The sequence below is a fragment of the Rhinatrema bivittatum genome, chromosome 6, assembly GCF_901001135.1.
Source record: "Rhinatrema bivittatum chromosome 6, aRhiBiv1.1, whole genome shotgun sequence".
NCBI lineage: Eukaryota > Metazoa > Chordata > Amphibia > Gymnophiona > Rhinatrematidae > Rhinatrema > Rhinatrema bivittatum.
The window spans coordinates 140,142,702-140,168,050 of record NC_042620.1 but is presented as its reverse complement, the minus strand read 5'-3'; the positions used below and the strand labels follow the sequence as shown (position 1 = coordinate 140,168,050).

General features: G+C 42.4%; 1 long non-coding RNA gene across 1 annotated transcript; it reads left to right on the top strand.

Annotated features, from left to right (window-relative positions):
* Positions 1 to 3,145: 3,145 nt before the first annotated feature.
* LOC115093230 lies at positions 3,146 to 21,895 on the top strand. The gene is made up of 3 exons (XR_003857240.1): positions 3,146 to 3,281; positions 20,943 to 21,044; positions 21,151 to 21,895. It is a non-coding gene; the product is annotated as an uncharacterized LOC115093230 (long non-coding RNA).
* The last annotated feature ends 3,454 nt before the right edge of the window (positions 21,896 to 25,349 follow it).

The following is a 25,349-nucleotide window of genomic DNA, read 5'->3' as shown; positions in this document are numbered from 1 at the left end:
ATTAACATTTAAAATGCCCTCATATATGCTAAATGCATGCAATTTTTTCCTTACATTATGGGCTTAGTAAATAGTGTGTTATCTAATGCATATGCTAATGGTGGTTAGCTTGCTTGTTAAACAATATATATTTGGTATATAGGCCTATATTTGAGTTAGAATTTCAATTATATTTATGAATTAAATTATGGGAAAAGAGTAATCATTATTGAATTCCTCTGACTTCGGTCGGTGGTACAAGCTTTAGTCCTACCAACATTAGACTATTGCAATTCTCTCTATATAGGCTTTCCAACTTCTATCCAGAAAGTGTTTCAAATTCTGCATAACTCAGCCACTAGGCTGATTTCAGAGTGGAGTATGAGAAACTATGTTACTCCAGCTCTGTGTGAACTGTACTAGTTGCCAGTAAAGAGGCAAATAAAATATAAAGTTGCTATGATGGTGCATAAGAAGTTGGGTATTTGCTCTCTTTCATGGATTAATGCAATGCTTCATATATGTAATATAACCCATAAAGTGTGAGTTATTATATGTTTTGATGGTAGAGACTCAGTGAAGAACACTTTCTTTGGTGGTGTCTATTTTGTGGAATTTACTTCCAGAAAGCTTGCATCTGACCACATGAATAAAGACTTTAAGATCAATGCTTAATACTTTTTTCTATTCCAGCAAGCATTTTTATGACTGAAGGTAGTCTGTAGGAATATACCTGAAGTTTCACTACTATAATGCAAAATATGAATTCTGACTTCACAAGGCACTTGACCTGTATTTCAGCAGAAATACAGAGATGATGAACTTTGGCCAGAATACTAATATGTGACTGAGTTATCTAGTCTACCAGCACATACTGTTTAACTAGGCCTCTCTGAGATGATAAAAGAATCTCTCCACAAACAGAACTGACCTAAGACTATACAGGTGTATATGAGTAAGAACAGACCTAAGACATACAGCAGAGACCAATTCTGCCCAGCAACAGGACATGACAATCCTGAAAAATGGTCTTAACAGACAGGTCAGCTCACAAGTGAACTCTGACCCAGCCAGGGCAGCTCCCTGGTCAAGATCTCACAAGACCAGATCATGTGCTGGAGATCCCAGGTGGAATGGATGAATCTCCAGGGGGGTCCAGAAGTCTGAAGTGAAGAAGAGAACTCATTTCTGCTTTGGCTTTACTCTGTATAAGTTTTTAAATATGCATATCTTGGACTTTAAAAACTGCTGGGAGAAGGGCCCAGGAGGGGCTGTGAAAAAGGTCATTTACACCATCAAAAGATGGCACCCAAGCCATCGCTCCCTGCCCGTCCCTGCTATCAGGTGGACAAGCTTCTGTGTCCTAGAAGGTATATAAGAGGGTATCCTGCCTGCTGCCTAGTAGCCCAAGCCAAAACCTTTTCTTCTCCAGGGATCAGAGAAGTCCTCTTAGCCCAGCAGATAATGGAGCCACAGACACTTTCCCTCTTTGCAGAGTCAGCCTCCGTGAATTGTAGTTTATCTTATGGCTTCTCAACAAAGATATCTCCAGTGGTGAGACTCATAGTAACCTTCTCAAGTTATGGGGATAGTCATCTAAGCTTATTAATAATGTCCTAAGCAAGTCAACTTTATTATGATATGTACTGCTCTGAGCTCACTTATCATATGCCAAGCTTTAATCATTATAAGTATATGCTGTGTTAAGAATTGTGATATAAGTTTCTTACCTAGCATACGATGTTGCTTTTTCTAAGTAGTAAATCTGAAATGTCTGAGATTAGAAAGGTCTGATTCTGAGATAAATTGTTGTCCTTTTCTGGACTTTTCAGATCATACATAAAGTTAAATAAATGACAATCTTCAGTAGCACTGTCACTCCAAGGAAAAAAGAGAGAGAGAGAAGGGGGAGGAAAGTGGGCTATAACCCACAGGCTATAGGATACCCTTATAATTCCTTACAGGTCCAGTTTGAAAAATAGATGATTTGTTTGCAATTAAATTTTTTTTTTTGCTTTTATCTTTGTATTATTATGAGTGTTCTTTGTTGTATGCCATCTAGAACTTTGGCAATAGGTGACTTATAAACAATGCCCCTACCCTGAAGCTGCATAATTAACTTGCTGCAGCACATTTTACAATCTGCCACAGAATCAACATTCCTGAAAGATTTCACACGTCTTAATTAAACCCTTTGAGCAAAGCTGCATGGACCCTGCCTGCCTTGAGTTTCAGCTCTCTCTCTCTGCTCCTGCTCCATGCCCTTCCCTCACAAACAGTTATAGGGAACCTTCTTTTTTGATCTCTCTTTTCCCTTCCTCTTGTTCTAAAGGGAAGAGGGGGAGGTAAAGTTGGAATGAACAGAGAAATTAGTCAATGTTTGATCCCTGAAATGTCATTTAAATCCTTGTCAAACCAAAGATAATTTTGAGATAATTCCTGGATGGAGGAATGCCCTATAGAAGAATTTCATCTTCAAAGATTCTAATACCTGCATATGTGGCCAACCATATAGCAGCTACAAAGACCTGGATGCGTTTTAGAAGTCTGCAAGGGAAGTATCTCACAGTTGGCAGAGAGGGCATTAATTTAAATTCATAGAAGCCTTGATCAGTAGCAATACTGCTAACAATTTTGTGCTAATTCAATTCCATTTAGTATCTGTGATCATGTGCCCAATATGTGTGCACATATCTTTCTGTATAATGAGCAAAATGACAAACTGCTGACACTGAGGGCATTTTCAGTATACAGAAATTCATATATTCAGAAAGATGCCAAAAGACTTTCTGAAGAAAATATAAAAAGGATGGTTGCACTCTTTCACCGGAGCTGAGTACTGGTAAGGGTGAACTGGAACACAGGAACAGAATGAAGGTAAGCGTGGAGCTGTGTAATACGATGGGTTAAAAAAATGCTCTCAGAACAAACATTATGCTGTCCTGTCACTTTTTAAGCTGGGGACTTGTATTTTAAGTAAAAAGCAGTATCAGCAGGGCTTACACAAGTGGATGTGGGGGAGAGTAGCTTGTCTGTGCCTGGGACCTGATTCAACAGGAGGAGGAATGCCTGGCCAGCAGCCCTACAGAAAGGCTCCCAGACCCAGGTGCTGGCTCATCTACGCGCACACACACACACTTGTTTACAAAGCCCTATAAAAGTTCTGGGTCCTCTGGTGGGAACTTGGATCCTCACCTGTGCACTGACGAGTGGCACAGGATCTTTCCCGTTGAAACTGTATGCTCCTGTTTTTCGGTCGCACTGGGGTTCTCTGACCTGATGAGTGAAAGGATGCTGATTTGGTATGTATTATAGTCACGGAAAATGAAGTATGTGTGCTGTAAATAAAGCTATATTTTCATTACTGTATATCTCGTATCTTGTATCATAGTGTGTGTGTGTGTGTGTGTTTAGTACTGTGCGAAGTCTGCCTACCTCCCGAAATGAAGTATGTTTGCTGTAAATAAAGCTATATTTTCATTACTGTATATCTCGTATTTTGTATCATAGTGTGTGTGTGTGTGTGTTTAGTACTGTGCGAGGTCTGCCTACCTCCCATTCGGGCATCTTGTAACAAGCTGGATGCAGGTAAGCGTGGAACTGGAATACTGGAGCTAGGACAGGAGTAAGACTGTCTCGGACAAGACAGGACAAACCAGAACAAGGACTACACAGAACATAGAACATAGAATGCCTGAAGGCAGTGTAGACAAGGAAAGCGCCAAGGGACAAGGTAGAGAGAGGCCTAGAAACAGGGAGCGACCTAGGAGTCTCAGGGCTAGGCCAGATGCTAGGAAACAGGGAAGCCTGAAAATAGAAGAGACATGGGAGTCTCAGGTAGACCTGACAGGATAGAAGGCCGGGGGTCAAGGGATAGACAAGGAAACCAGGAAACAGAAGACCCAAGGCCAAGGAACAAGGCTCAAGGAATCAAGAGTCAGAAGGCCCAGACGTCATGCAGAGAAACAAGGAAAGGCCTTAGAAGACAGCAGAGTGAGAGTGGCTAAAACAGGGAACCAAGGTGGATGAAGCCTTGAGGCATGGGAAAGGCAGGATTAAGTAGGGCAGGAGTTTGGATATGGTAGGGGCAGGAGAGAAGGGCTTGGCCAGCCAAGGTTGAGAGCTCATGGAGATCCTCTGGTGGCATGTAGGCTATAGGACAGGCAGAGGCCAGGGACTAAGGCTGTGTTGGTAGTTTAGAGCTGGGCTCACTGGGGTCCCCTGGTGGAGGGGAGACTGCGCAGCAACAGGAACCAGAACAATTGAGAAGCATCATGTAAACACTGACACTGACTATGGTGGAGTTTGCTCCCTTCTTTGGAAGTGTCCAGAATATGCATATTTCACTTCACCTGTTCATGAGTGGGGCGTGGTATTTCTGTATATGAAGATCTGGTCACTATTGGTTGATATTGTTACTGGTTTCTGTTATTTTTGTCTATTTACATTTCATAAAGGTAATTGGGTGGCGGGGGCTGGATAGGGGATGGGGCGGGGGTGGGAGGGGCCCTCTTAATCTCCCTCTCTCCAGGAGGTACGGGAGTGTGATCTCCCGGTTGAGTCTATTGTTGGGGGGGTAATGCTATGGGGACAGAGTTGGGGAGGGTGGGAGGAAGGAAGGGGGTAGGGTATGGCAATAGGGGAAAGAGGGGTAGAGGGAACTACTGGACTCCTGATTGGTTTGAGTGTCCTCAAATTTGCTTACTTATCTGGTCTTCGGAGGTCTCGATGGTCAGGGATCTCTTTTCTCGAGCTTGGGCTCCAGCTGGGAGGGCTCAGGCTCAGCTTAAGGTGAAAAATCTGCTTTATTTATCCTCACTTTTAGTCACAACCTAATCGACAGACGCGGATAGTGTCATAGAATGTATGTGGCATTCACTCCCCCATTAAACGCTCCAAAATACTGACTCGCTTATGGTGTCTGGAGACAGACATGGGATTCCTCCAAGAAACTCACTTATCTGATTCAGAACATGCTAAACTGTGTAAATATTGGGTGGGAAGTCTACACTATGCCTCTGCTACCTCTCACTCGGCGGGAGTGACGATACTTTTTCATAAGACTTTACTTATTCAGGTCCATAAAGAAATTAAGGACCCGGAAGGACATTTTCTTATTCTAGTCACCAAACTATATCATCAGACTGTGGTGTTCTGCAATCTATATGTCCCCAATACTTATTCCCCCACTTTTTTTCAAGTTCTCTATCAACATCTGTTCCCATTTATAGCGGATACGATCATTGTAGGGGGCGATTGCAAAACGGTTAAGGACCCACAATTAGATGCCTCTCAAAATCGGCAGTGGGAAGTGGGGATGGGAAGGGGTCCTTCTTTTCTGGAGAATACTCTTCACTTGGTGGAAATGTGGCGCATTCTAAACCCAGGGGTGAAGGAATTCACTCACCTCTCCCGAGCGCATACCACATATTCTCGTATTGATTTTTTTCTCACTTGTAGTAAAGCTTTTTCAAAAGTGTCTGAGGCCAGTATACAGAATATTGTGATTTCTGATCATGCCCCCATGTGGATGGATATGACTTTTCAGTCTCCTTCTCAGTCTGCTAGGATCTGGCGTTTCCCCTACTATTTAATTGAAGACAGGAATTTTCAAAAGTACCTAGACGAACGATGGTCCTACTATGAATGGTTAAACCAAGACCATAGGGCCCAACCTCCACTTGGTATACTGCCAAGGTTGTTTTGAGAGGAGACATCATCTCTTACATTGCACATTGCCGAGTTACTCTCAATAAATGGGTTTTACAGCACACTAATCAGTTGAAAAAAGCTAAGGCGCAGCTTCTTCAAGTGAATACGGGTCTGGTGAGGGACACGTACCTCTCCCTCCAAAGCGCCTTAAATACACTGTTGCATCAGAGAGCACAAAAGAGTCTCTTATACTATAAGCTTCGCTTATATCAATACAGTAATAAGGCGGGTAAATTATTGTTCCAGCTGATCAGATCCTCATGTGCATCTTGCGCGAATAGCCTACTTTTGTTTGCGCTCCAGGCGCAAACAAAAGTACGCTGGATTTTAGTAGATACGCGCGGAGCCGCGCGTATCTGCTAAAAACCTGGATCGGCGCGCGCAAGGCTATCGATTTTGTATAGCCGGCGCGCGCCGAGCCGCGCAGCCTACCCCCATTCCCTCCAAGGCCGCTCCGAAATCGGAGCGGCCTTGGAGGGAATCCTCTAACACCCTCCCCTCACCTTCCCCTCCCTTCCTCTACCTAACCCACCCCCCCGGCCCTGTCTACACCCCCCCCTTAACTTTCTCCGGGGATTTACGCCTCCCGGAGGGAGAAGTAAATCCCCGCGCGCGAGCGGGCCTCCTGCGCGCCGGGTCGCGACCTGGGGGCGGGTACGGAGGGCGTGGCCACGCCCCCGGACCGCCCCGGGCCGTAGCCACGCCCCCGTACCCGCCCCCAAAACGCTGCCGACACGCCCCCGAAACGCCGTGACGACCGGGCCCGCCCCCGACACGCCCCCGACACGCCCCCCTCGGAGAACCCCGGGACTTACGCGAGTCCCGGGGCTCTGCGCGCGCCGGAAGGCCTATGTAAAATAGGCTTCCCGGCACGCAGGGCCCTGCTCGCGGAAATCCGCCCGGTTTTGGGCGGATTTACGCGAGCAGGGCTCTGAAAATCCGCCCCTCTTTGCGTATGTTTACGCACACAGGGCCATTTCTGCGCATAAATACCCCTATGCAAAATTCGGTGTATGCGCGCTTCTGTTATTTACACGCATAAGTGCTGTTTCCTACGCGCGTACCCCTTTGAAAATCCGCCCCTTAGCTTTCTAGCGAATGTCTTTTTTTCCGACTCGCACAAGTTTCGACATTTGCAAGTTGCTGTCTTCCTCAGGGTATATTTATTCCTTAATGAATGATTTTCTTTGTAAAACTGGTATCCAATTTCTCCGGTGCTCAATAGAGCCTCCGCTCCTCTCTACCATTCCCGGCAGCGTCTGTCTTATTTCCGGTTTCCTGTTCGATTTTTAATCCCACCTCTTGGATACTAAGTCGACCTATCAACTGTTTCTAAATCAGAGAAAACCAATCCAATTGGTCATTTAGTCCTGTTGGTTGTTCTGTATGGAGCTTAAAAATCCATGACTGTTCTCGATGGTTTAACACTGATTGCCCCCCGCCATTGTCCACTACATTATCAATAATGGCCCACTTCAATTGTTCATATGTGTGCTGTTTATCAATACAATGTTGAACAATTGGGGCTGTGATAGTTGCATTGTTAATTCTAGACCGGTGTTCCGCTATTCTCAATTTGACTGCTCTCTTTGTGCGTCCCACATACACCTTCGGACAGTCACAAACTAATACATATATCACTGCCTTCATTGTGCAATCCGTGTTTGATTTCCTATATATTTATACCCAGTCACCGGATCCATCCAAGTGTCCCCCTCTATGGTATTTTCACACACTGTGCATTTACCACACTTTTTGTGATAACATTCTGTTTTATTCACATTCCTCTTTAAACGTGAATGGATCACTTGGTCTTTAATGTTTCTCCCTCTACTTGTTGTAATGAGGGGTATATCTTGTAATCCACTATGCAATGCTACTATGTGCCAATTTTTCTTAATGGATTCGGCAATAAGCGTGGTGGAGGTACTTTGTGGTAGCACACATACCATCCTCTTCTGTTCTTTAGCAGGTTTGTATTGCAATAGAGAATCTCTATCGCTGTATCGAGCTCTCTTGTAAGCCTTCCGGATGACTTTTTTTGGGTAACCTCTCTCCATAAATTTTTTGCTGAGGATCTCCGCCTGCTTTTTAAATTCTTCCATGGTAGCACAAATACGGCGAATACGAAAAAATTGAGACACGGGTAATCCCCGTTTAAATCCCATTGGGTGATAACTCTCGTATCGTAACAAGTTATTTCTGTCAGTTAATTTTCTATTAACTGTAGTGTGAATAATTTCTCCTTGTATCTGTATTAGCACATCCAAATATGCAATGCTATTTGTGCTACTTGTGTGTGTAAATTTCAAATTTTCATCCTGTGCATTAATCCATTGCACAAATGTGCTTAATTGTTGCTCTGTTCCACGCCAAATAAAAAATATGTCGTCTATAAACCTGCACCAGTTGTTAATCAACTTCCACCACTCCGATGTATATATCTTGGTATGCTCAAAATTGGCAACATATAGATTGGCTACTGCCGGTGCTAAAGATGACCCCCATGGGTATTCCGTGCTCTTGGTGATACGTTTTGTCTTTAAAGACAAAATAATTGTTAAACAACACCAATTCAGTGAGTTGTAATAGAAAATGAGTAGGTATTCTATTACTTATATCATTATCCATTATCTCCCTTTTCACTACTTCAAACACTCTGTAACCCAGCTTGGCATTTAATATAAAAATTTAAAATAAACTATTGGAGGCGGAAGGTGTGTTAATGATTAAAAGAAATAACATTGACACCTGGATGGTGTTATAAAATATATGAAACCATCTCCTGCTCTCTAAAAAATTTTTTTTAGAAAGAATAAATTGGTATATAGAATTGTTGTTATCAACAGTGCCAAGGTGGTATATAGAGGGTCACCTATATGTAAAAAACATTTTGTAAAAATTATACACCGGGTGAATTGTAGTGTGTGGTCTTGATTATGGTCATTTGGTGAGGATCTATATTTAGAGAGATTGTTATATTACGTAGTAGGTCCGAATAGAAATTACACACCCACCATGGATACGTGGAAGAACATCTTCAGTTTCTCAGAGGAACAGATAGCGGACATTAGAAAGGAAAATTCATTGTTTTCAGAAGATTCAGTAGTGAGTGAAAATCAGCAATGGGAAGACTGGATGCGATTGAACAAAAAATCGATTAGAATGGATTTACATGGTATAACTCTAATCGAGTATATAAAACAACAATTAATACCAAGAGGGTTGAGAATTCAGAAAGCACCCATGTTATATACGGATGATCAGGAGTTTGTACATCTGTGGACATCTATATTAAATAAATGTTCCATGGATTTAATGCTTTTAATTATTAACCGAGTAAAGAGAGAAGTAGATGAACTTAAAATAGAAATAGAAGAGGTTCAGAAATCCTTGATGTCATTATCAACGTATGAAGAAAAATTAGGAGAATTTAAAACAACATTAGAAGAACTCCGAGGGACCATAAAAGAAGCCAAAATTAAGAAATTTAAAAGAGATCAGAATGATTATTCGGCTAATAAAATATATTTATGGATGTATAATAAAAATAAACCTCAGGGGAGACGAGTACATTTTGAATCATCAAGTGACAGTTCCGGTACATCAGAAGAGTCAGAAGAACAAGAGAATGAACCTCGGGTACAAGAAGAAAGGAAAGAAACAAAGAAAAATTTTTTGGAGGACAGACAAGATCAAAAAAGACACCCGAAGAAATTAAAATCAGCATTAACAAATCTGAATCGAACATCAGAACGGGTCACTCGAACCAGGAGTCAACAGCAATAATAAATTTATCAACAATTCAGTTAACAGAGACTCAAACCCAAATATTAAATAGTGGTTTATCATTTGTTCCCACGGTTTTCCATGACCCATTTGAAAGTCGTATAGCATTATACAGACTTATCAGAAAATTGAATTTGAGGATATATTTTGCAGATCAGAACATGGAAGCAACTGATATGTCCATAGTAAAACCGCGGTCCCGATGGAATCCCCCGGGACCAATGGATGCGAATGTCAAAACATTTCTACAACTGGTATTAAAGGACATAGATGAGTTTGAAAAACGGAAAAAATGGGTGCCACAGAATATTACAAAAGAGCAAAGGCAAGCATTGAAGACATTGGGGGATATGGAAGAGTTAGTAATTAAACCTGCTGACAAGGGGGGAGCAATTGTATTAATAGATCATCAATCTTATGAGCAGGCTGTTTTAGATCATTTGGCTGAAATAAAATATTATAAGGTATTGGAGGAAGATCCAAATTATTGTTGAAAAAACACATGGAAGAGATTGTAGATCAAGCCAGCTATTTGACAACTAAAGAAAAGACGTATTTAATACAACAGGAACCAAGAATTCCATTGATCTATGCAGTTCCAAAGGTTCATAAAGACATAAAAAAACCCCCGTATAGACCAATTGTGTCTTTGAATGGAACAATTTTGGAACCCCCCGCAGTGTTTGTGGATAAACATCTACAACAGTTGGTACAGAGCAAACCCTCATATGTAAAAGATACGATACATTTTTTGAATATATTGAAAAATGTGGAAGTAACAAAAGATACCACTTTATTAGTTACTATGGACATACAGTCTTTGTATACACAAATACCCCAACAGGCAGCGTTTGAAGTAGTGAAAAGGGAGATAATGGATAATGATATAAGTAATAGAATACCTACTCATTTTCTATTACAACTGGTGTTGTTTTATTCATGTTCTATTACAATTGGTGTTGTTTAACAATTATTTTGTCTTTAAAGACAAAACGTATCACCAAGAGCATGGAATACCCATGGGGTCATCTTTAGCACCGGCAGTAGCCAATCTATATGTTGCCAATTTTGAGCATACCAAGATATATACATCGGAGTGGTGGAAGTTGATTAACAACTGGTGCAGGTTTATAGACGACATAGTATCCAAGAGGTGGGATTAAAAATCGAACAGGAAACCGGAAATAAGACAGACGCCGCCGGGAATGGTAGAGAGGAGCGGAGGCTCTATTGAGCACCGGAGAAATTGGATACCAGTTTTACAAAGAAAATCATTCATTAAGGAATAAATATACCCTGAGGAAGACAGCAACTTGCAAATGTCGAAACTTGCGCGAGTCAGGAAAAAAAGACATTCGCTAGAAAGCTAAGTACTTTGCAGTTGGTCCCGGGACGGCTTATTAAAATAAAAAAGTGCTAGACACAGAAAAAAATTTTTTTTAACAATGGAACACAAACAGTGATTAAAAATAAAGGGTTTACGCTCTGTAACCCAGCTTGGCATTTAATATAAAAATTTAAAATAAACTATTGGAGGCGGAAGGTGTGTTAATGATTAAAAGAAATAACATTGACACCTGGATGGTGTTATAAAATATATGAAACCATCTCCTGCTCTCTAAAAAAATTTTTTTTAGAAAGAAGAAATTGGTATATAGAATTGTTGTTATCAACAGTGCCAAGGTGGTATATAGAGGGTCACCTATATGTAAAAAACATTTTGTAAAAATTATACACCGGGTGAATTGTAGTGTGTCATCTTACCACAGATCAACAACAACTCTTGATCTCTCCTATCATGATGGAGGAGATCAAATTGTCCATCCATAAATCTCAATGTTTGAAAGCTCCAGGCCCAGATGGATACCCTGCCGAATTTTATACATGCTGAATTGATAAGATTGCTGGCCCCCTGACACTTTTATTCTCAGATTTGGTAGCTAAGGGGAGCTTTCCCGAGAAGATGAATCATGCTCATATCACACTTATACCCAAGACTGGAAAGGATTCTCTTGCTCCTGATTCATATCGCCCAATATCGCTACTTAATTTTGATCATAAACTGCTGGCAAAAATCCTGGCAGATCATTTAGCCACTCTCTTACTTTCTCTGGTGGGCCCGCATCCAGTTGGTTTTGTGCGAAAACGGTACGCTCTCTTCAACATTCGTCAGGTACTTGTGGTTATGGTGATGTGCTGCTCCACCCATACTCCGTATCTTGCTATTAGCTTTGATGCAGAAAAAGCTTTTGACTGGGTGGAGTGGCACTATTTGTTTTTTATTTTGCGGCGAATGGGTTTTGCGGGGTTTTTCTATGAAGCTATCCAATTATTATATGATGCACCCCAAGCGTCTCTACTTGTGAATGGGGAGCGCTCTGAACCACTCCCACCTTACGTGGAACTCGCCAGGGTTGTCCTCTGTCACCCTTGCTTTTTATTCTTCAGCTGGAGCCCCTATTAGTAGCTATACAAAACGCTCCCAGAATTCGAGGGGTTTGCTTCGGCGGGGAAATTTTCAAATGTGCCGCCTTTGCGGATGACTTATTAGTTTTCCTTACGGACCCTTCTTCATCGTTGCCTTTGCCCTTAGACCTATTTGGTTCTTTTGGTGGTTTTTCAGGCTTCTGGTTGAACAGAGGAAAATCTTTGGCGCTAGCCTTCCCTGAAGCTCTTTGAGAGCGCTGGCGGGATCCTTTCCCCTTGCAATTGGCTGATATCTCTTTTCGCTATCTGGGAGTTTTATTATCTGCAGATCCTACCCAAGTCTATCAGCTGAATGTTCTCCCCCTTCTTCAAACTACATGGGAATTGTTACAATGCTGGACGCCCTTACCTTTGTCTTTGTCTGGCTGGGTCCATTTATACAAAATGGTTATCCTTCCTAAATGGCTTTATCTCCTTCAAAATTTACCCCTTTCTCTCCGGCGTTGGGAATTGGCACTTTTGGAATGTTCTTTAAGGCATTTTCTTTGGAGGGGACAGAAGGCTAGGTTGCCTCTCTCTTGGTTGCAGGAACGGTGGGGAGCGGAGGGGATGGGGGTGCCGAATCTACACATATAATTTGGCATACAATATGCTAGTGATCAGAGATTGGATTTTGGGCACTTCCTCACATACCCCGTCTGTTGTGGATTGTGTCTTAGTTGTGCCCTTGGAGTTGACTTATGTTCTTCAAGTGGAGCCTACGAAACTTTCTATGTTTCTGACTTCTTCTACCATTATTCATCCTATTCAGCAAGCGTGGGTCCAATTAACTAAAAGATTGCAGACAACTTGGGTTTGTGCATATTTGTTGCCCATATCTGGAAATACTGACTTTCTTCCCGGCTCTCAAACTGCCGCTTTTCGGCGTTGGCTACAAGTAGGCATTACACGCCTTGGCCATGTACTCACCAGAGAGGGTGGGCCACTTCCTTATTCTGAATTCCAGGACTATTATCGTTTGGGGGGGGGGGGGGCCTCGGTATTCCCATATTTACAAATACATTATTTGAATGCCATACCTGTTGCTTTCTGACAACAAGCCACATTCCAGAAATTGGAGCAGATTTTTCAATTGGACAAAATGTCCACCCCTTCTTTATCCTATTATTATAAACAACTAAGTAAGGTTTGGCGGGTAGAAATTTGTGAGACGCTGGCAGAGCGTTGAAGAGGGGAGGAGGAGTTTGTTGTACATCCTTATGTACTGCATGTCTGTTTTGGTCAGGTGGCCAGAGTTTTGCAAAATTCTTATTATAGAGAAGTCTAATATAAATTTCTTGGGAGGGTCTATATCTCTCCACAGATGGCTCATCGCCAACATCTTACTGCTACCGGTTTCTGTGGTCATTGTCCACAAGTCATTGGCACTTTGTCTCATGCATTCTGGGCTTGCCCGGCTATTAAACTTTTTTTGGACAAAAATAGCAAAGTATCTGGCCACCATATTAACCATTTCTATTCCAGTTGCACCTTTATGGCTCCTATTTGGATGTAACCCGCCCCTGCGGATTAGGGACCTGGGCGTTCGTCTCCTGCTACAGAAGGCATGTCTGGTGGGAAAGCGAGTGATTCTACTGAATTGGAGAGACATGGAACCACTGTCATTTTGGGCCTGGAGGAATTTCTTTTATTCACTCATGCATATGGAATATTTATCGTCCCACAGCTCGCCACATCACCGGAGTCATATCTGGCTGTTTGGGAACCTTACATTCAGACTCTTCCTCATCAAGCCCAGAGTAGACTGCTTAACGATTGTGTCACTTACTCTGGTGTGCGACTCATAGATGGATGCTTCTTGATTTTACCGGTTGTCGAGACTTTTGATTCTTCTATTGCCTTGGGACCTCAATCAGGGACTCATAGGAAGGGGGTAGGGGGTCAATGGGAAGGGGGGAGAATATATTATTGGTTGTATTCAGTAAAAGTTTGACTGATTGGAAACTGGGAGGTGTTGCAGTGCCACGCACCTCCTAGTCTGTTTGTATTTTTCTTATTGCAAACTTCAATAAAACGTTGTTACAAAAAAAAAATCATCTGCTCAGTGTGCTGCAGCAGTCAAAAAATCAAACAGAATGTTAGGAATTATTAGGAAGGGAATGGTTAATAAAATGGAAAATGTCATAATGCCTCTATATCGCTCCATGGTGAGACCGCACCTTGAATACTATGTACAATTCTGGTCGCTGCATCTCAAAAAAGACATAGTTGCAATGGAGAAGGTACAGAGAAGGTCAACCAAAATGATAAAGGGGATGGAACAGCTCCCCTATGAGGAAAGGCTGAAGAGGTTAGGGCTGTTCAGCTTGGAGAAGAGACGGATGAGGGGGGATATGATAGAGGTCTTTAAGATTATGAGAGGTCTTGAATGAGTAGATGTGACTCGGTTATTTACACTTTCAAATAATAGAAGGACTAGGGGGCATTCCATGAAGTTAGCAAGTAGCACATTTAAGACTAATCAGAGAAAATTCTTTTTCACTCAATGCACAATAAAGCTCTGGATTTTTTTGCCAGAGGATGTGGTTAGTGCAGTTAGTGTAGCTGGGTTCAAAAAAGGTTTGGATAAGTTCTTGGAGGAGAAGTCCATTAACAGCTATTAATCAAGTTTACTTTGGGAATAGCCACTGCTATTAATTACATCAGTAGCATGGGATCTTCTTAGTCTTAGGGTAATTGCCAGGTTCTTGTAGCCTGGTTTGGCCTCTGCTGGAAACAGGAAGCTGGGCTTGATGGACCCTTGGTCTGACCCAGCATGGCAATTTCTTATGTTCTTATGGAGCCTCTCTTCTGGGGCTAGGTGGCAGCAGTCCATTTATATTGGTTCTTGAGGAAGATGAGATACTGAGGATGTGGCAGTACCAGGCAAGAGTGGTTGTTGGAAGCGAGGTGACAAGGTGGAACTTCTGCATGCCAGACAGGTCTCCCAAGCTCTTTTCTGCATGTGTTGGTTTATCTTCTGGTTAGGGCAATGAGGGCCTCCAGCGAGGTGGGAAGCTCCCGGGCAGTGAGTTCATTCTTAATCTTCCCTAAAAGGCCTTCCAGGAAGATGGCAACCAGGCTGTCTTCACGCAATTTAGTTTGGAGGCCAGAGTTATAAACTCCACAGCTTACTCACCTAAGGTGTTGCGTTCGGGCCTGCTCTTCGCCCTCGCTCCACCCTCTCTACCTCTATGGCGACTCCCTCTGGGCCTGATGGATGGCTTGCTGCTGCGGCGTCTCCATGCTGCTTCTTTCTGGCATCCCCGGACCGGCTCAGCGCTGCAGATCCGCCATGTTCCTGATGATGTAGGGCACGCACGCTCCGAAGTATGTACCAGCAAGGGCGCGAACCTCAGGGGCATCCCCCTGTATTGACGTCATCCGCTTCCAACATAAAAGGTCTTCACTTGCGCTTACTATTCGAGTTAGCAAGGACTACGAATCTTACTCGGTCTAGAAATACGGATTCATCCAAGCTACTCTGCCTCCTCGGACTTACCAGGGGTACCCTCTCCTCGGGGGCCTCGTTCTCTTTTCTCTATTTCAGATTGCAGATAGGAACCGGTACTCGCTCCTCGAGGGCCCATGTTCCTGAAGACTCTGAAGATTCTCTACTGCCTAGAAGCTATTACAGATATAGACAATCGTGAGTTGCCACCACTCTCTCAGAGCTTTCCCTGGAAACAGGTACTCGCTTCTCGAGGGCCTAACTCTTTCCAGCTACTGAGCCTTCTTAAGATTCTATGTGAGATTGTAATCTACTACTGGCTATGTATTCAGCATACCCTGTCTACTCACTATCTATAGTCTCTCTACAGCTCAGCAACCCTGGGATCGCAGTTCCAGTATCTGAGGGACTTCAGCCCTGCCGGGCATACCAGCTCACTTCTGCCACCTCTGGCGGTTCTACTAACCTGTCTAATAAAAGAACTATCTGTGACTGTCTTCATACTCAAGCCTAGCTGGTGGTCCCTCGCAGGATATCCTCTTGGGGGCGTGGCATCTGCCATCGGCCCAATGATTCACCTATTTACTACAGTGTGCTTACTCCTCCCACTTCAGGAGCTGAGCATAACAGAGTGCTAGCTCTCATCTATGTCTCAACCCATCAGACATCAGAACCATAACAGATTGCAACTCAGCACGGAGATTATAACAGATTCCTAACTCCTCCCTCCAGGGGAACTCACTCATAACAGATTGCTAACTCCTCCCCTCGGGGGGAGAAAACCCTAACATAAGGTTTGGGAGCCTTGGCAAAAATGGAGTAGATTGGAAGCCATTGAGGCTGCTCGACTTGGCTCCTTGAAGATGGAGTAGAATTATTCCATGAACTGCTGGAAGTTGAGTAGGATGTGGTCCCTTCATTCCCAGAGGGAGAAGGCCAAGGCCAGCATTACTCCATCTAGCAGAAAAAGAGGATATAGGTCGCCTTGGCTTAGTCGTTGGGGGAACAAAGGAGCCTGTAGCTGAAAGTGCATTCTGTACGGGTTGAGAAATCCCAGACACTGCTTGGGATACCCTGCATATTGGGATGGTGCTGGCACCTGAGAAACAGGCCGACTGGGTGCTGGAGGAGGTGGCGGCACTGGTAAGGGCAGAGGCATTGTGATGGGTGAAGTCAGGGTGTCCAGGCAATAGTAAGGTGATCCATAGATGCAGCAAGGAGCTCCAAGGCACCTTATTGATCCTGCAGCTTGCGAGCTATACCAGGGATGGCTTGGAGTGAGGTCAAGTCCACTGAGTCCATGGCCTCAGCAAACTGTTGGGTCTGTGGACTCTTGGGCTGCAGTGAGATTTGCTCTACCTGCAAAGAGGAGTCATGCAGGTCCTCACTGCCAGCAGGTGGACCCAGGCAAAGTAGAGACCAGTCAGGGGCTTCTCCTTTACCAGACCACATTACCCTTGGGTTGAGCCTTTGTATGCCAGGGCCAGCAGGACTTAGGAGAAGGTCTCTGTTGAAGACTAATGATGTTGTCCAAGGGCATGCTATGGTAAGAGGCAGGTAGGGTTCAGGTGAGTCAAGATGCCAGGCAAGGGTCAAAACCAGGTATCCGTCCAAGATAGAGGACGAAGAATGGATAAAGTTGAGGCAATCTGGGTAGACAAAAGCAGGAACAAGTTAGAAGCAACATGCACTACAACATAGCTGAACCAGTTGGTGAATTGAGGAAGAGCATCTGAAGATCCCATAAATAGGTCCAGGAACAATGACATCATCAGTGGGTGCCACAGTCTTTTTCCACTGTGGGCCCTATAAATGAATAGCTGTCGGGCATGTGCACCTGAGGAGGGCCATTGGGAGGCAGCGGTCATGGAACAACTGAGGCTCAGCATTGGGGGGTAAGTAGCACAGCTCATGGGGGTTCTCCAGAGAGAAGGGTTTAGCTCATTTTCCATATGTAATCATAGAAAGTGGATTGAGCAATACAGACAAAGAGGGACAGAGGGAAAAGTACAGGGGAAAAGAGGAGAGAAACTTAATTCCCATACACAAAGAGAGAGAAAGGAGTAGAACTAGAGAGTACAGGGAGAGGGGCGGAGCTCAAATTGCATGCATACTGGATATGCAGGTGCAGGGCAAATTTCCTATTTATTATAATTAGATTGCAATATTTGTATTTAATTTTTACCACTCTGAGCATAGATATTCATGGAAGGCAGTCTATAAATGATGTAATAAAATGCTTTGGTACTAGTGATGCTGGGGAGCTGGTTAGAGGTCTGTGGCTGCTGGCCTTCTGGTTCTTCATTTGAAAGCTCATGCAATGGCTCTGGCTCCAACCGCAAGAGCTAGACCTTTTTATCTTCTTCATCTTCAGTTCCTTTCTTCTTTTCTTCTAGCTCCAAGACAGGGAGATTTAGCTTACTGTCCCTATTTTCCATCTGCAGAAGCATACAATTATCAACTGGAAGGATTATATATGCTATAGATTATCTGTAACTTGCTATAATTACCACAAATTTTGGCTAGATCGCATTGGCGTTGTAGAGTCTTACTGTAAGGGGTGATAAAAGTAATCAGTGTTGACAATTGGGTCCAGATTTTCAGGATGGGTTGACCCAGTCCTGGTTTTCTCCCATTGCATGCTGGGACTTATTCTGCTTTCCCTATTGCATTCCCTAAGAAAAGCAAGATTATATGTACCTGCATGCAATAGAGTAAAACCAGGACTGGATCAACCTGTCCTGAAAATCTAGAGCCAGTTGGCAACCCTAGTGATAGCCTGTCTAATGTACAGTCTCTTTTTACAAATTATAATGCTTTTAATAATACTTCAGAAAGAAAGATAACATATAATTTAATGGTTGCTTTTTTTTTTATTTCGAGTTGTACTTGTCTTTCTCAATTAATATTATTTTCAAATACATATGCAGGGGCTGTGCATGTAAAATCAGCACAGTAGACCTCAGTGAAGATTTGACATCGTTTGGAGTGAGGAAAGTCAGACCGAGATGAGATTACTTCAATGATCTCTTGCCCTAGCTTGATAGTACCCTGGTAGAGAGTCCATCAAGCTAGAATGAGAGAACATTGTAGAAATTTCTTCTTTGTGTGATTTTCCTCACTCCAAATGAAGTCAGATCTTCACTGAGGTGTACTGCATGTAAAACTGGCCCCAAAATCCTACACCACCACCAAAACCTCACCTCATGTTACTAGCTGGCCCTGCTATAGCAGTATAAATAGTTGACTACTATGTGTGCCACCCCAGAGGTTCTCTCTCTCTCTCTCAAAACAGAATTCCCACCCCTTTGAATAAATATCGTGGGTGTTAACACCATAATGCACTTTGATGAATGACCCATATGTTTGCTGTAATATTGCAAATAAAGATTAGTGGTTACCAAAAGGAACAGTTTATGAAAACTTTTAACAATGCACAAATATTTATCCTTCCCTTCCCCGGATGTCTTCCTTTATTAGGTTCATTAGGTAGCACAGCTGTTCAAATTGTTTGCATTTTCAGAGACAGTCAGATGTTTCTTGAAACTACATGAATATCATTCCTTCTGTAGCACATCTAAAGTTCTATTTACCCATTTCAGTGCCAGAAAGAAGCCAGAGGTGAATAGCAATTGGAGGGCAGGACAACAAATACACTACATTGGCTCTCTATCCATTTCCTCATAAAGCTCCTCTTACTCACCTACAAGAGCCTTCACTGTGCAGCTCCCATCTCTCTCCTCAACCCTCCTTGTGCATGCCGCTCATCGGGCAAGTCATTCCTATCTATGCCCTTCTCTTCTACTGCCAATTCCTCACTCTGTGCTTTCCACTTGGTTGCACCATATGCTTGGATAGACTTTCCGAGCTAGAGCCACATGCTCCCTCTCTTGCCTTATTTAAATCCCATCTAAAATCCCACCTTTTTGAGGCTGGTTTTAAATCTTAACTCCTGATTGTGCCAATTTCAGCCTTATTAAATTTTAACCATTTTCTTAATAAATGACATTTCCAAAGTCTCTTTTGCCTTTTATATTTGTCTTGAAAAGATTGTAAGCTTTATTGAGCAGGGACTATCTCTTATATGTTTTTTATAGTGCTGCAAACATCAAGTAGCAGCATTGTGGAATAGATGTGTTGAGTCATAATAGTAGCAGCAGTAGAATATATCATCTGACTTATTTCCTTATGCATGAACCTCATTATCCCTTTTCATACATGCAAAACTACTTTGCTGACATCAGTACCCTTAAAAGGCCATAAAACCATGCTGAGCATGCCTGGGTCATGAGGCCAGCATGATTTAAGGCCAAAAAATAAACAAAATGCCTATACACATTTTTATCCCTATACCATGTATATCATAATTTTCCCTGACGCAATCAATGGGAATCAACACGGGAACTGTTTGCACTCACAGACACATTAAAATGTTTATTTTGTTTGCAAATAAAAGCTGCCAGTGCTTTAACATGCTACAGAACAGGAAGAACTGCTGACATGCAAGGTCAGCATGTGTCCAAATAAAAAAATCACATGATTTTCCCCATCTTCACAATTCTTATTCTGCATTCTTCACTCACAGTTGCCATCTCCATGAAAGATGAACATTTATATGTACATTTTATGTACACACACCTTGTAATCCTCAAGCACTGTATTACTATCATGGTGTCAGGGAATAATGTCTCAAAAAGGGTTAGTTTTTGCACAAATCATGACAGGCATGAACCTCACTTGTAAACCAGGGTATGTTGGATATAATCTCAAGGTCTCAAATTTGCTGGTAATGCCTTTCTTAATACTTGCAATATTCGAAAGCAAGTCTACCTCTGGAATTCATAAAATGTAATATGTATTAGAGATGTGCATTCGTTTTTGCCGAATTGGAAAATTGCAACGAAATTGTCCAATTCGGCATGTTTCAGGGAGCCCGAAAAAAATCAGGATTTTCCTGTTTTTTCGCAAAAATTCGTCTTTCCGATTAGTGCGCACTAACGGGAGTCAGTGCGCGCTAACTCCCCGTTAGTGCGCGCTAAGTCCTGTTAGTGCGCACTAACAAAAACTAACAAAAAGTAACAAAAACTAACAAAATCTAATGGTTTTTGTTAGTGCGCACTAACAGGAGTTAGCGCGCACTAACGGGGAGTTAGCGCGCGCTAACTGGGAGTTAGCGCGCACTAACTAAAAATCGATTTTTCGCGAAAAAAAAGACCCGAACTGAAAAAAAACGACATTTTCCATGGCGGCCGAAAAACGAAGAACGACACGAACACAAAAAACGATGCACATCTCTAATATGTATAGGCAGCATATCAAGTTTAAATTTTGATTAGTTGCTTTTTGCAGCTTTTCATTAGATATTATTTCTTTTTCTTCCAGTTTTTGGCATGCTGTGTTTGTAAATCCTCTTGATTTAACTATAGGGTTTGTGACATAAAAATGGTAGTACATTATCTCCTTTTTGTCTTCAGGGATGCACATAACTGTATCTCTCTTTTTCTTAGTTTTGTCATTAACTGCTATGGTATGTCTCCTGCTATAGGGGGACCATAAACAGGACCTCCATGTATCAGAATTGTTATCTTCACCTGAAGGGTCTGCGCTGTCTGTATCACCATCATTAGCCTTATTGCTGAAACTAAAGGTGGGCATCTTTTTATTCCGTATAATATGTGGCCAGTATGAATTTTTCTTTTAACCTTCCTGCCTTATTTCAATAGTGGTGATTGCCTTGTTGAAATTTACTCCAGATAAATGGTTCCCAACCTGTGATCCATGGACCAGACCATAACAGGGAGTCCGCAAGCTGTGGAAGAAGAAGAAAAAAAAGTCCATGCAAAGAAGAGCCTGAACAGGCCGCCACTGGACCCCATCCTACTATGGCCACAAAAGAGGAGGCCTGAGAGGCCACCAGTGCACCCCATCTAGCTGGTGGCGGAAGAGTAAAGGAGGCTGTAGGCCGCCGGTGTCGGCTAGTGTAAAGGAGTCCACAGGGCTCGGGTACACCCCATCTCGCCGGAGGCTGAAAAGTGAAAAAGGCCATGGGGCTGCTAGCAACCTAAGGGGGTCATTTTCTAAGGTAAGGTATTGTCGCCAGTAGCATGCCCAATAGCACCACCTTTCACGGTGGTGCTATTGGGTGCGAAAGCCGGCAGCAATAACACCGCGGTGGTGCGATCGCTGCCAGCTTTTGCAGGCCCACCCCCCCTTCGCCCCCACCCCCCGTTACCGCTGGATTCACCATTCTCTGCGAGAATGGAAAATCCAGACCTAGAGGAGTAGGCCTCTGGACCCTCTCACCCCCCTGTAGACTCCAGGAAAGAGATAAGGAGAAACCCGGGTTAGAGAGAGGGTATATGAGTATGTGGGTATGTGAGACAGAACTTATATGAATGAGAGAGAGGGAGCTTGTATGTGTGTGTGAATGAGAGAGAGAACGTGTGCTTGAGAAAGAGGGAACATTTGTGTGTGAGCATGTGTGTACGAGAGAGGGAGAATGTGGGTGTATTTATGAGAGAGAGGCAGCATTTATGCATGTGAGAGCATGTTGTATGAGAGAGAGGGAGTATATGCATGGGTATGAGCATGTGTGTGTGAATGAGAGAAAGCATTTGTGTGTGTAGGAGTGTTTGTGTGAGAGAGAAGGAATATATGTGTGTGAGAGAGAGAGCAAGTGTGTTTGTGTGAGTGTGCATGAGAGAGAGGGAGTGCATGTATGTGTGTATATAAGAGAGGAGAATATTTGTGAACCCTCTTCCCCACCCCTACTCATCCACAGCAATCTCAGGGTGACTGGAAATCAAACGTTCCCAGGTATGGAGAATGGAGACATTTAAAATCCTTATTAGTTGTTATTATTGGCTGTTATTTGAGATATCTAATGTTTTGAAATATTAATTGTTATTTGGGAAATCTGAAAATAATTTATATGAGTTTTAAATTATTGGATGTTCTATATGTCAGTTTTTTAAAAATATTCTTTTTATTAGTATGTTTTTACTGTTATTGATATTTTATATTTCTTGATTGTATTATTTGATGTTTTATAAGGAACAATGATATTTCGCTTTTTCCTCTGTTGCAATGAATACAGAGTCTGGCTTCTTGTGGTTTCCTGTTCAGTTTTTGTTTGCACGTTTGTATTTATACTTTTGGTCTCTGTATTCTGTTTTTGGCTAGGCTCTGTCTGTGTTCTCATGTGTGACTTAGGTGACGTATTTTGCTAGCTTGTAGTATCTATATAGGGATCTATAGCAGCCTGACTTGTTCTATTTTCCTAATAGGATGTGTATTGGTGTTTTAGGGCCTTTTGTAATATTTGCAGTGTTGCTTTTTCATAGGTAAGGTGGTTACTGTTTGAGTCTAGTAGTTAGGGTATGACAGATTTCCTATAGATTCTGAGCATGGTTTTTAGCAGGATTTTGTACTATACAATGTTACTGGTAGTGGAGGGAGTTTGTATTGCTGTTACTGAGGTCACAACAGAATTTGAATTTATTTTTTTTTTGTAGTGAGGATTAAGGGGAAATGTCCTTGTTTTCCTCTGCACCCTTTGTTGGGGGAGTTTCTATGAATGCAGGGTATTGTAGAACATGAGATGCAGGTTTTATATTGGGATTTATTTCACTCCTATATAGTAGAATTTTTGATTGATGCTCTTGAATAATTTTAGTAGTAGTTTTACTTAGTGGTTGAAACTGGGGACAGGGTGATTTTTTTGTGTTATTTAGAAGATTCTTTTGTGTAGAGATGCCACCGAGATGCATGCCCAGCACCTTGCAATAACATTGCAAAATGTTTGCAGCAGTGCCTCTTGCTTTAAGAGTGGGGGTGTCCTGTCTCTGCACATATGGGGTTTGGTAACAGGCAGGTGTAGAGAGAGAGCCATTGGATCCCTGTCAAGATCAAAATAACAGGGTGGTCTCCCTTTCACAGGGTAATAATCATTTTCAAAAAATGCCATGTTGGGGAGGGGGGGGGGGGGGAGCTGGGAAGGAAATATATGCACCAGACCTCTTCACAGCTCCCTTTTAATGATGTGAGCCTGTTTCAAACATCCCTCCTTTGCCCTTCCCAATCAGTCTCTCACTATCTTTGATCCACAGTCCATCCCCAACCAGTCTCCCTCTCTCCCTCTTCCTGTCCAGCCCCGCCAGTTGCTCTGTCTCTCTCTCTCCACCAGTCCATCCCCACCAGTCTGTCTGTCTCTCTCTATCACTCTCTCCCTCTACCAGTCCCCCACCAGTCTCTCTCTCTCCCTCCCTCCACTAGTCCATCTCTGTGAGTCTGTCTCTCCCTCCCCCACCCTGCCAGTCTCTCTCTCTCTCTCTCTCTCTATAGCAGTCCTTTCCCTCCACTTGCTCCAGATCCAGCTCTGTGGGTATCTGTGGTTACTACATAAGTTACTGAATATGAGTACATTCTTCCAAATTTACTGCTGTGCATTACAATTATATGTATTTTGTTTATATCAGTAAGCAATATTTAATACGTTTTCTATATTATGAATGAGGGGTATACATATAATAATTTCTTTGTTATTGCATTAATAACTTTTCTAAATATGGCACTTACTGCAGGTAAATTGAAAGGGAAGCATGCAGGGGTCAGTGAAAATTTTGGAACTGGAAAAGGGTCTATACACCCAAAAAGGTTGATAACCTCTGCTCTACATATTATAAAATGAGCTTATCACATGAAGGTAATCGGTGAGAGATATTTACTCTCTTATCCACTTCAAACCCATATTTTCTTCCTCTTAGATGCCTGTTTACCTTTCAGACCCCCAGGTGTTTAAATCTGCAAGTGTCTTGTAATATGGTGTCTGTCTCTGTCTGACATGCTTGTATAGGACCTGCCATGTCTATTTATTTATTTGCAATTTTATATTCTGCCTTTATTAACCCATGTCATTCTAAGTGGACTCCAGCATTAAACATAAAACTAATTCATAAACAAACACATTTCAAACAAATGTTCTCCTGTCTTGTTTGTTTGCGATATTTAGTCAATCTTTAATACAGTACATGCTGTCTCTTTCTGTCCCTTTCTGTTGTGCTTGTATATGAGCCATGGCACTGTTTCCTTTCTGTGCTTTGGCTAAGATCCTCGAAATGCATGTGCAGTTTTTTTATTCCTATCAGAGTAGTGTCTCCATATGGGTTTGTTTTGTGTATAATCCACAAGGAATAGTAGGAAAAGGGTCCACACAACAGGCAATGAATATAGCAATCCTACTGTGGAACAAATAATGGTCCATACACAGTTCTAAAAGTGTCTAATTATTTATTTCCAATGATAACTCCTCTGTTCCGATATCCCCAAAAGATATTATGATTGGATAAATCGGAACAGTGGAGTTGTCATTGAAAATAAAGAATTAAATGCTTTTAGAACTATGCATGGACCATTATTTGTTCCACACTCTGATTGCTATATTCTTTGTTTTGTGTATATCATGACAGGAATTAACTTCATTCATAAGCCAGGGCAATCTCTCAAATGTGCTGCTAGGGCTGTTCTTGCCTGGTATTTGCCTTGTGCTAAAGAGAACCTCCTTCTAGATTTCATAGGTGTAACAAAGATTGTTCTTTTTATTAGAGTTTTGGTGTCTGTTATGGCTTTCCCAGGTTCAGTAGTGTACATGTCTACGTGATGAGTGTGATGTCAGTGCTATTATGTCATTTAGGACTTGATAGTGTGTACTTTGTGAGAAAGACATGTGAATGGAGTAGATTGTGGTGGTGTTGATGTTGATGGGGGGCTTATTGGGAAGCTTGTGTGAATGTTGGCCCAGATAGTCAAAGCGTGTTTATTTATTTTAATTTGCTATATTTATATGCTGCACTATCGAGAAATCTAGGCTGCTTACAAGCAACATAAGTAGGACTTACTGGATATGTAGCAACCACTGAATATTTAGTTATGTTCAGCAGCCACTACATAGCCA